At 40.9% G+C, this 11,012-nt stretch overlaps 1 long non-coding RNA gene across 1 annotated transcript; it reads right to left on the reverse strand.

Moving 5' to 3' along the window:
- Positions 1 to 1,984: 1,984 nt before the first annotated feature.
- LOC129656129 (uncharacterized) lies at positions 1,985 to 10,749 on the reverse strand. Its single transcript, XR_008716208.1, has 3 exons — positions 10,687 to 10,749; positions 2,188 to 2,260; positions 1,985 to 2,039 (listed from the first exon to the last, which is right to left on the reverse strand). It is a non-coding gene; the product is annotated as an uncharacterized LOC129656129 (long non-coding RNA).
- Positions 10,750 to 11,012: the final 263 nt, after the last annotated feature.

Below are 11,012 nucleotides of genomic sequence, written 5' to 3' on the forward strand. Positions count from 1 at the left end.
ATTTAAGTTCATTTTTTGGTGTCACTAGTCCAAGATTTTCCCACCTAAGACATTAACATTTTGGGCCAGATAATTATTTATTAGTGTGAGAAGAGATGTCTTGTGCATCATAAAATGTTTAGCAGCACTCTTGTCCTCTATCAGCTAAATGTCAGGGGCAGCATCCCCCCTTCCTCTCAGTTGCGATGACCAAAAATATCTTCAGATCTTGTCAAATATACCCTGGGGTCAAGATCGCTCCTAGTTGAGAACTACTGCTCTTGTCTGTGAATTTCTCTTCTTCTTATCCTTGGTTACATAAAATCAATACTTGATGCTTTACATATGTGAAGAAAATGTAAACTGATTTTTTAAATTTAGCTTACCTTTTTAGAGTATGTATTGTTATAGCACTGGATTTACAATGTGTTCAATTAAAAAGAGTTTCAAGATGGTATTGTCTGATTTTGCTCTTAATTGGCTTTAGATCTTGGTGACTTGGAAGAACGTTCTGGAGGGCAGCAGAAGCACAAAAGCATAGTGGGCTTGAATACTTGCCCTTTGTCCTTGACATTTTCTTGTCTAATTTCTCTGACAGAACTGCATCTAAGATATAATATTACTTTCACAAATAGTGTCATTTACTAATTGCTACCCACACCCAGCCCATTGTTAATAGATGATTCTGTCAAGCTACAGCTTTGGGAAAAATACATGGAGGCTGAGGTTGTTGTGTGATAGACTCTTTACTTCTCCCAGCTTGAGTGGGGTAGAAAAGCAACATACTTAGTGCATTAGGGGCTCACTGGCTTGGCCCCTTCCTGAGAGCTCTACTCATTCTTTCAGGAAATTTAAGACTGAGGCTTGGCTTTGACATGACATTTTGCAGTAAAGAAGAGCAGTTCTACTCCTGTTGGTGAAGGGCTGAGACATGACCTCCTCTGGTCCTAGACCAAGGTTGGAGTGAGTGGTAGACACTTGCTACCTTCCCATAAGAAGGAATGATGGTACGGAGCGCTCAGGCGGGTGTCTGGTAGGTGGCAGTTTAACTGATGCCTGCTGGCAGGGCTCAAAGAGGTAAGCCTGAAGAAGTGAAGCCAGATTGGGAAGGTGGGAAAACCAAGGGGAACATGTCCTCTCCCCAGGGGATACTGGCCTTGCGACACAAGCCCTTCTGTTTCTGTTCTCTCGGTATTACAAAGGAAGCTCTTTCTAACAGACACTCACTGTTCTTGTTTTGTCAGGCAGGTCCTTCCCTCAAGGTCTGGAGGGTGTTCTTCTACTCAGGTGTTAGATGACCGTGTGAACCAAGGCGTGGCTTTTGTGAACTTCAGGTTGATGAGTGACAATGTTGTTATAGATTAGTCAGTTGCCAAGAAACACTTTCTCTCTTCATGATTCTATATATTTCCTAGCTTCATAGGGCCTCAGGTTCCAGAATGCAGGCATTATTAACAGAAAAAAAACAAAAAGTGAGACCTACCTCTCTCTACCTGTTGCCGTCATAGAGCTAGAGGCACAGTATCTTAACGTCTTTGTTCAGAGGACTATTTATTGGGTTTGCTGTCACTTCCACTTCTTGACTTCTTGGCTTGGGCTCTTTCCATGCCCCAGCATTTACATTGTCTGAACAGGAAGGATGTGGATTTGCTGCTATCACTGATCCAGATACTCCCAAGATTTTTCAATATGAATTCTATTAGTCAGGGCCCAGACAGGGAAACAGAGACACTATGAGTGTCATCAAATCACAGATTTATTGTAGGAATTAGACTTTAAAAAACTGTAGGAGGAGCTGAGATATTGAACTTCAACAAGAGGGAACTGGAGAATAAGAAAAGTGGCTAACTCATCTTCTCAAGGCACTGATGCAGGTGAAGAAGTTGGAGTCATAGGGAAAAATCTGAGAATCAAAGTATTTCCAGCCATTGAAGCAGGAATGAGAACAGGAAGTTATGCAAGGTCTATGAAAAGCTGATGATCTGTACAGTTGCTGCCTTTACAGGTCCACAGCCAAATGCCTGGTGGTGGGCATGGGCAGACAAGGAAGAGCTGGAAACCTGGTGGAGGAGAGCAAAGATAAGCCAGGACCTGCTGAGCAACTGTTCCTCACTGTATCTCTCCTTAATGGTCTTCATGGAGTAATGCCCACTGCTTCACTTCTGGCGACCAAATCCCATACTCATTTCTCTTTTGGCCAACTCTAACCTGGTGGGCTGCCATCTCTGGGGTCGCACAGAGTTGGACAGGACTGAAGCGACTTAGCAGCAGCAGCAGCAACCTGGAACAATTTAAAGGAGGGGATACTGAGGAACTTGGCTTCCAGCTTAATAATGTTAATATTAATATTAGGTATGTTAATAAAGTCTACTACCAAGAAATGCCCAACATCCTATAGGGGAGACTGCAAAAACATCTAGTTACCACACACATTGTATCATCTAGGAGTTCATTCAGATTTACCTCTAAGGGGTATTGTAGATTGTATTTTAAAAAGATGGCCATACAAATAGGTTTATTCAATTCTCTGTGCTCTCTTTATAGTGTGACTTACACCGCCGAGAGGTGGGGCTCCCAAGTGGTCGATCCTAGGTCTCCATCCTATGAATCTAGGTTCTGATTAAGTATGGCAGAAGTGATACCTTGTGACTTCTGAGGCTAGGTCATAAAAAGGATACAACTTCTGCTTTTCTTTTTTTCTCTCTCTTCTGTCTCTCTCTCTGGACACTCGCTCTTGGAATCTAGCCACCAGTTGTAAGGAAGCCAAGGTTATGTGGAAAAACCACAGGATGATCTATGCCCTGGCCTTTGCATCTCCCAGCTGAGGTTCAGACATTATGAACAGAAACAAGCCATTTCCTCACAGTGCCCTGTGCATTGCTTATCCACAGAAGATCTGAGATATAATAATCATTTTTTAAACGATTTTGTTTATTTTTGGCTCTGCTGTGTCTTTGTAGCTGCATGGGCTTTTCTCTAGTGGTGGTGAGTGGGGGCTACTCTCTAGTTTCGGTGCATGGGCTTTGTAGTTCCTGGGCTCTAGAGCACAGGCTCAATAGTTGTGATGCAAGGGCTTAGTTGTTCTGTGGCTTGTGAGATCTTCCAGGACTAGGGATCAGACCCATTTCTCCTGCATTGGCAAGTGAAAATTCTTTACCACTGAAACCACAGAGAAGCCCACTTATTATTAAGTCACAAGGACTTTGGGGTAATTTTTTATGTAGCAACAGATAACTTTAACAGGTGGACCCTGGAAATCTCCTCTTCCATCTGTCCCCACAATTCCCCATTTTCCTTTTATATCCCTCTGACAGCATTCCTGGCTCCATCCTGTTCCCATCAAAATATACTCAAGGCCAGTAGAATCCATTTTTGGTTCTTTCCTAGAAAAACTATGATATAGGCTTAGATTGCAACTCCTACAAGCCAACAACCCATTTACTAATACTGATAACCCTTCGTAGCATAACTTTAATGTTATTAGGTTAGGTAACTAACCTCTAGGGAGTAGGATAGGGAAGAACAAGAAGGGGAATAGGAAAAAAAAATCCTTTTATGATACTGTTTGTGTGGCAGAGCAGGGACTAGTGTCTAGTGAGCGTTTAATAAGAATACACTGAATAAATGGACACATTGCTAAATGATGACTTAAGCATTAGGAGAAGACTCACATGAATTTGTGTGGGGCATTATTGCAGTTTATGTAAAAGACAGTTTAGGTAGTGGATGGTACAGGAGTTCTGCCCCACAATGGAGGAGTTGAGAGATCTAGATTGGGCCTAGACATGACTAGGTGGGCCTGAAGTATTTGCATCTATTCTAAGGCAGGTTGAAGAATCTGTAAGACCATGTGTGTTGGGGGGCTTTAAGTGCAGTAGTTACTCTATTTATTTGCAGGTTTACTTCGCATAGTTTCAGTTATCTAGGGTCAACCGCTGTCTGAATATATTTGTATTCTACTTAGAGTTGCTTTTCTCTTATTATGCACTAAAATAAAATAGTTACAGAGAACAACAACAAAAAAAGTGAAAAATTTCAGAAATAAACAATTGCATGCCATTCCAAGTTGCGTGATGCAGCCCCATGTTGTCTCACTCCTTTCTTCCCTGAGAATTGAATCATTCCTTTGTCCAGTGTAGCCACGCCATGTAAGTTACCCACTTGCTGGTCACTTAGTAGCCATCTTGGTTATCAGATCTACTGTTGCAGTATTGCAGTACTTGTGTTCAAGTAACATTTATTTTACTTAAAAATGGACTCAAAATGTAAGAGCAGGGAGGCTGGCAATTCAGATATTCCATAGAGAAGCCAGAAAGTGCTTCTTTTGAGTGAAAAGGTTTAAGTTCTTGACCTAACAAGGAAAGAAAAAAATTGTACTCTGAGGTTGCTATGATTTACAGTAAGAATGAATCTTCTATTTTTGAAATTGTGAAGAAGGAAAAAGAAACTTGCTCTAGGTTTGCTGTCACAGCTCAAACTGCAGAAGTTATGGCTGCAGTGCATGATAAATGCTTGGTTAAGATGGAATAGGCATTGCATTTGTACAGTATGATGTTTTGAGAGAGAGAAATTACATTTCCATAGCTTTTATTATAGAATAAATAGTTGTTCTATTTGATTATTAGCTACTATTGTTAATCTCAGAGTACTTAATTTACAAATTAAATTTCATCTTAAAATATGTATATACAGGAAAAAAACAGTATATTTGGGGTCTAGCACCACCTGCACTTTTGGGCATCCATTGGGGCTTTGAAACCTATCCTTAGAATAAGGGGAGACTGCTGAAAGTGTTATCCATACACAAAGCAGGGGATTTCTTGATTGCCAATTATGTAAGGATAGGTCATAAATTCTGGGATTACTTTGGACTATAATGAGGAGCACTATAACCTTGTAGGCTCGAGCATCCATATTCTTCACCAGCAGGGCACTGCAGTCTGTTTATTATAAAAGCACATGAAGAGACAGTTTGATGCTCTTCCTAGGCAGACACTATCACAGGTTTTTAAACTAATATCACTCAAGGATGGAGGTTCTAGGAACCTTGAACAGTATGGGCTCTGACTGGGAATTTTGTGGCCACCTAGAGTGATAATAGTACATCAGAAATCTGGGTGAACCTGGCCAAGGCCTTGGTTCTGGAGTCCAACAGAACTGTGTTTGAATCTTAACGCTACTGCTACCTGTGATTTTGAGCAAACTACTTAGCCACCTTAAACTTTAGTTTCGTTATCTTTAAATGAGGCTAACAGTAGTAAGCCAATGTCAAAGAATATTGAAACTCCTGCACAATTGCGCTCATCTCACACGTTAGCAAAGTATTGCTCAAAATTCTCCAAACCAGGCTTCAACAGTACATGAATCGAGAACTTTCAGATGTTCAAGCTGGATTTAGAAAAGGCAAAATAAACAGAGATCAAATTGCCAACATCCACTGATCATCGAAAAAGCAAGAGAATTCCAGAAAAACATCTACTTCTGCTTCATTGACTGTGCTAAAGCCTTTGACTGAGAGGATCACAACAAACTGTGGGAAATTCTTAAAGAGATGGGCATACCAGACCACTTTACCTGCCTCCTGGGCAATCTGTATGCAGGTCAAGAAGAAGCAGTTAGAACTGGACATGGAACAACAGATTGGTTCAAAATTTGGAAAGAAGTACATCAAGACTGTATGTTGTCACCCTGCTTATTTAACTTATATGCAGAGTACATCATGTGAAATGTTGGGCTGGATGAAGCACAACCTGGAATCAAGATTGCAGGGAGAAATATCAATAACTTCAGATATGCAATAATACCACCCTTATGGCAGAAAGCAAAGAGGAACTAAAGAGCCTCTTGATCAAAGTGAAAGAGGAGAGTGAAAAAGTTGGTTTAAAACTCAACATTCAAAAAACGATTATCATGGCATCCAGTCCCAAAACTTCACGTATTGCTGAAGCCTGGCTTGGAGAATTTTGAGCATTACTTTACTAGTGTGTGAGATGAGTGCAACTGTGTGGTAGTTTGAGCATTCTTTGGCATTGCCTTTCTTTGGGATTGGAATGAAAACTGACCTTTTCCAGTCCTGTGGCCACTGCTGAGTTTTCCAAATTTGCTGACATATTGAAAACATATTTGACATATTTGGAACTCTGCATTCAAATGGGTATATCTTTCCTTTTCTCCTTTGTTTTTTGCTTCTCTTCTTTTCACAGGTATTTGAAAGGCCTCCTCAGACAGCCATTTTGCTTTTTTGCATTTCTTTTTCTTGGGGATGGTCTTGATCCCTGTCTCTTGTACAATGTAACAAACCTCTGCCCATAGTTCATCAGGCACTCTGTCTATCAGATTCCAAAGAATAGCAAGGAGAGTTAAGAAAGGCTTCCCCAGTAATCAGTGCAAAAAAAAAAAAAAAAAAAAATAGAGGAAAAGAATAGAATGGGAAAAACTAGAGATCTCTTCAAGAAAATTAGTGATACCAAGGGAATATTTCATGCAAAGATGGGCTCAATAAAGGAAAAAAATCGACCTAACAGAAGCAGAAGATATTAAGAAGAGGTGGCAAGAATACACAGAAGAACTGTACAAAAAAGATCTTCATGACCCTGATAATCACGATGATGTGATCACTCACCTAGAGCCAGACATCCTGGAATGTGAAGTCAAGTGGGCCTTAGGAAGCATCACTATGAACAAAGCTAGTGGAGGTGATGGAATTCTAGTTGAGCTATTTGAAACCCTAAAAGATGATGCTGTGAAAGTGCTGCACTCAATATGCCAGCAAATTGGGAAAACTCAGCAGTGGCCACAGGACTGGAAAAGGTCAGTTTTCACTCCAATCCCAAAGAAAGGCAATGCCAAAGAATGCTCAAACTACTGCACAATTGTACTCATCTCACATGCTAGTAAAGTAATGCTCAAAATTCTCCAAGCCAGGCTTCAATAATACTTGAACCATGAACTTCCAGATGTTCAAGCTGGTTTTAGAAAAGGCAGAGGAACCAGAGATCAAATTGCCAACATCTGCTGGATCATGGAAAAAGCAAGAGAGTTCCAGAAAAAGATCTACTTCTGCTTTATTGACTATGCCAAAGCCTTTGACTGTGTGGATCACAATAAACTGTGGACAATTCTTCAAGAGATGGGAATACCAGACCACCTGACCTGCCTCTTGAGAAACCTGTATGCAGTGATGGAAGCAACAGTTAGAATTGTACATGGAACAACAGACTGGTTCCAAATAGGAAAAGGAGTACGTCAAGGCTGTATATTGTCACCCTGCTTCTTTAATTCTTTAACTTTGTCAGCAAAGGTCCATCTAGTCAAGGCTATGGGTTTTCCAGTAGTCATGTATGGATGTGAGTTGGACTCTGAAGAAAGCTGAGCACAGAAGAATTGATGCTTTTGAGCTGTGGTGTTGGAGAAGACTCTTGAGAGTCTCTTGGACTGCAAGGAGATCCAACCAGTCCATCCTAAAGGAGATCAGTCCTGGATGTTCATTGGAAGGACTGATACTGAAAGTGAAACTCCAATACTTTGGCCACCTGATGCAAAGAGCTGACTCATTCGAAAAGACCCTGACACTGGGAAAGATTGAGGGCAGGAGGATAAAGGGATGACAGAGGATGAGATGGTTGGATGGCATCACCGACTCAATGGACATGAGTTTGGATAAACTCCAGGAGTTGTTGATGGATAGGGAGGCCTGGCATGCTGTGGTTCATGGGGTCTCAAAGAGTCAGAAACGACTGAGTGACTGAACTGACTTACTCATCACTTCATGGCAATTAGATGGGGAAACGATGAAAACAGTGAGAGACTTTATTCTTTTGGGCTCCAAAATCACTGCAGATGGTGACTGCAGCCATGAATTAAAAGATGCTTGCTCCTTGGAAGAAAAATTATGACCAACCTAGACAGCAAATTAAAAAGCAGAAATATCACTTTGTCGACAAAGATCTGTCTAGTCAAAGCTATGGTTTTTCCGGTAGTCAAATATGGATATGAGACATGGGCCACAAAGAAAGCTGAGCACTGAAGAATTGATGGTTTTGAACTGTGGTGTTGGAGAAGACTCTTGAGAGTCCCTTGGACTTCAAGGAGATAAAAGAAGATAATCATAAAGTAAATCAGTCCTGAATATTCATTGGAAGCCCTGGGAGTTGGTGATGGACAGGGAAGCCTGGTGTGCTGCAGTCCACGGGGTCACAAAGAATCAGACATGACTGGGCAACTGAACTGAACTGAAAAATAGAATCTGAACTTATTGTGTAGATTAAATACCATTTCATATATGTAGATGTGACAGTATATTGTGTACCTTACACATACACTCATTAAATGGTACCTCTTCCTATTATTAAGATGTATTCTTTGGCAAAAGTCATTTCCTATCCAATCATCCCTTGAAAACATCAAAAGCCTTTCATTATGATGCTCTTGTTTTCCTACTTTCTGATTTTTTTCTACAATGCAAAACACTATCAGTTAATCTTTTGAGGTCAACTTCCTTCATGAAGTTTTCCCTGACCTTTCCATCTCACCTCTTAGACAAAACCATACTTTTGTCATGACTTGTTTTTCTCACATGGCTCTGGGTGTGGCCTTGTCTCTTTAATAGAATTCTAAGTACCTTGAAGTCAGGGATAATGACTTACCACATTTGTACCATCTTGGAGTGTTCTAGACAATGCTGAGCAAAGATGGTTGCTTTCACTTTCTATTTGGAAGGTGATTAAAGTAAAATTCCTTCTTTGGAATGGATCAAAAGGTCAAGTCATGAGATGTCACTGATAGCTTTGGGCTGAGTCTAGAGAGATGACCCCTGGGCTTCAGGAAGACTAAAGGGCTTCTGGTCACACAGCACATGCACACAGGATATGTGAGGAGACCAGGTAGCATTCAGTAAAGGAATGTGGTTTAAACAAACCAAATGATTACATATCCTGGGCTCTGCCCCTGCCTATGGCTGGTTCAAAGCCAGTGGTATGTGGTTGGTGAGGTGGGGAAGGCTTAGATGCCTGGCTTTATGATACACACCATTAATAGGAGTCTTTTTTCTAACAGCTCCCAGATTTCTGAACAGGCCAAGGGCAGGGCCTGGTCTAGAATAGAAGGTTGACAGACAACAGATCATCATGCTTAAGTTGGACTGAGAGAATGGAAAAACTGATCCACAGGAGGTCCACCCTGCCAATTCAGCGGCAGTTGGAGGAAGTGCTTTCAAAACATAGTGTGTGGAGGTTGGCAGATCAGCACAAGGAGACATGCCAAAGCTTGAAAGTTCCCTATCTGAAACAGGGTGGATTCTATATGGCTAAATCATACCTTTTCAAAAGGTATGGTACCTCCCAACTATCTTCTGTATCTTGCCAATCTTTCAGTATAATCTAGACTGATTGACATTGTTTAGGCAAAGACCAAAGAGAGAAAAATTGTTCAAGTGCACAGTGGTGGACTGGATGATAGCTTACACTTCCAAAAATAATCATAGATATCCTATTTTATGCTAATTTTTCTATCCTCCATTGGTGAACTTCATGAGTGCAAATAGACTGTAGAAGGTAAGCATTTAAGTTTCACAAAGTTAGTACTTGCTTGCATCATTGAATAACAAGTGAGTAAATGGGGCTACATTTCTAGTGCCTTCTGGTTCAGTCTCATAGGTCACATACTCAGTAATAGATCTCTAAATGGCTACAGCTTACGGTGTTATCTTATGGAAGGGATTGGGCTGGTTTTTCTTGATTGGGAAGAAATGAACCTGTTTAACTAGATGTCTTCATCCTTATTCCAGTGGCTGGGCAAAAAAGACAACAAAAGGCCAACATAGGCAAGAATGATGCCCATTTCCCTGGAGAAACTGGTGGGGAGGGTGGTATTCTTAGAGGGACAGGTTATGACCTGCTTGGAAGAGATGAAATAAAGTTGTGATTAACACTCACAGAGCAATTTTTAACCTTAGGCCTAACAAGGTTAGGTTTTAAAAGAAAGCAAATTCATTGATGTGAAACACTGTGATTATTGGCTTCAGATGAGAGAGAAAGTGGAGACGTGATTTGGAAGTAGCAAACACTTTAAGCTTATTCTGCCTGATTGATGGAAATCTGTTTTTCTATAGTACTTCATTAACCATTTTATGAAAAAAATAGAAAGAACTTTCTACTTTATTCTGTAGAAACAGAAACATGTCTCTTTTCATCTCATTTCTGCCAAACACACACATAGACTCCACACTCACAATGAGGAAGAAAACTTCATAGACAAACATGAATAAAAACTGTTGGACAGATTTTTTTTCCTTTACCATTGGGTTCAGGTTTCCCTGTCTTCCACATCTGGGATCAGAGAATACCTGAAAAGTCTTTTTAAGGAAACGCTACTCTCTGACTTGTCACATGTGTAGAGCAAGTGAAACAGCAGTGGCCTGGGAGAAAATTCCGTCCTTCTCTGTGAGCTGGTGGTGATTTAGTTGCTAAGTTGTGTTTGACTTTTGTGATCCCATGGACTGTAGCCTGTCAGGCTCCTCTGTCCATGGGATTTCCCAGGCAAGAATACTGGAGTGGGCTGCCATTTCCTTCTCCAGGGGATCTTCCTGACCCAAGGATCAAACCTGGGTCTCCTACACTGCAGGCAGATTCTTTACTAATTGAGCTACCAGGGAAGCCCCTCTGTGAGTTGAAGACTTTGATAAACTCTCAAGACTGCTAAAAATATTACCTTTTCCTTAGCTGTTGTTGTTTAGTCACTCAGTTATGTCTGACTCTTTGCTGTCCCATGGACTGTAGCTCACCAGGCTCCTCTGTTCAGGGGATTCTCGGGGTAAGAATACTTAACTCACTTCTTAAATGAGTGGAGACTCTTAGTGCATTTCCTATCAGTGGGAGGGCTGGAAGATGGGATTTGGTGGGGTGGCTGGGCAGGAAAGCTGATACTTTGGGGGAACCTGTGTGGTTTTGAAGTGATTTTTCAGAACCTCAGAAATGTGTATGAAAGTCCTGAAATATCATTGCATGAATATTTGTGTTAGTAGTACTTTCTGAATT

This window comes from Bubalus kerabau, chromosome 6 (assembly GCF_029407905.1).
Source record: "Bubalus kerabau isolate K-KA32 ecotype Philippines breed swamp buffalo chromosome 6, PCC_UOA_SB_1v2, whole genome shotgun sequence".
Classification (NCBI taxonomy): Eukaryota; Metazoa; Chordata; class Mammalia; order Artiodactyla; family Bovidae; genus Bubalus; species Bubalus kerabau.